Source organism: Phycodurus eques, chromosome 9, assembly GCF_024500275.1.
Source record: "Phycodurus eques isolate BA_2022a chromosome 9, UOR_Pequ_1.1, whole genome shotgun sequence".
Taxonomy (NCBI): Eukaryota; Metazoa; Chordata; class Actinopteri; order Syngnathiformes; family Syngnathidae; genus Phycodurus; species Phycodurus eques.
Genome location: NC_084533.1, coordinates 29,961,201 through 29,962,970, shown reverse-complemented (window position 1 = coordinate 29,962,970; position 1,770 = coordinate 29,961,201).

Genomic DNA, 1,770 nt, shown 5'->3' with positions numbered 1-1,770 from the left:
CCAAACGACTGCGCTGAGACCTTTCAAAATAAAACATTTGGTTTGCTACGTTTTGTTTTTGTTTTTTTGACAACGGACATTTTGAGTTCAACTGCAACATGTACAAGTAAAAGCACAATAACGATCAAGTTACACATTTATTTGCACTTAATACATGGTTTTTACTTTGTGTGGTTTCATATTTTATTTTATAACAAATTTACCAATAAGTACAGAAATACAGGCGCGAACAATTGATTACATAAATAAAAGAAACAAAACTATTTTGGGTTTTTTTTGGTAAGCCGTCATTTCACTGGAAATCACAGATAGATATCGAAAACTAGATTGGCCGGCGAAGCGTTATTAGGATACCCACGTTTCGAGGCAAGACACGCCCCACTGCAACATGATTGGCTCTGTGGAAGCAGTAGGCCGTCTTCTATTGGGATAGGGTTAGGGTTACAACAGCCAATCGTAGTGCAGCGGCAGCCGTCATGGAGCCAGTAATATTGGAGCAGGGCGTGTCCTGCCTACAAACTATGGTGGAGTCCTATGGGTACGTTCGGAAATTCAAACTGCGCTCTGAGAGTGCAGTTTTCAGAGACACAGCGCCTCCATTTACAATGAATTTACGAACGAGCGTGTTGGCCATTAGCCAGGATACGTCAGTGCGTCCGCCATAATGAATGTGTCAGTTCTGCCAGTAAACATATCGTCCTGCCTGACGCTCCGGGAGTGCGGGGCTCTAAATAACCGAACGGCACACACCAACAACGCTCTGCGTTTCCGAATCTTCCGAGTGTAGAGGGCGCTTGGAGTCAATTTCCGAACGTACCCCTAATAACTCGCCAGCAAAGCGTGACTACATTACGGCCACCTTGGTGGGGGCATTGTTCCCATCAAAGGTAATGCATCAACATTGAAAATAAATCATAACTTGCTCATTTGTCACCCGATTTGCATGAGGTTTACTTTGCATCTTAAAACGTGTATTCTTTAGGTCAAGGCAAGGGAATTTTGTGCGTTCAGCCATTACATACATGATAGATGTAGTTATATGGATACAAAAATCTAAACATAGACATACATACTGTGTATATAAAATATGTTTTAGATTTACATATTTAATTGCAAAGGTCATTTTTCTCCCCCTCTCCCCTGAGATCCTCTTGGAGGCGCCACAACGCGTCGCTGGCTGAGTGCGTCTGCCTTGACTGGGCTGATTTGGGACACCTGTGGCGCCCAGGAGTCCCAGTTCATGTAGTCAAATGTGGCCCACATCTACTCTGTTGCTTCTTTTCTCCTGGGCTGTTGTCTACTCCGAGCTACTGAACAGCACATCCAGACTGGCCGCCCATCCTTTTGGTCCTGGGTTAGATCATGTTTGGTTAACCTTGGAATAGGTTTGCACCTTAAAACACCCATGCACGCATCGTCCACTCAATCACTCACTCATCACGCAACTGAGTCTAACTATTAACATACAGTACATGTGTAACTGACACGGATTGTTAACATACAGTACATGTGTACTTAACATCATAATTTGGTCTAATTTATCAATTTGGTTCAGTTAGGTTTCGTTTGAGAATATTTTTGTAGTTAATTTTATATATTTATATATAAAATAAAGAAGTACCAGTACTGTAGTAATATAACAATGTACTGTAGAAAAAGAAAACATACTGTAGTAAAATTAAGTACTGTAAAGAAAAAGTACTGTAGTAAAATAAAAAATGATTGCAGTAAACTACACGTGGTCGTAGTGAAGTTTGAGATGTTTTTTCG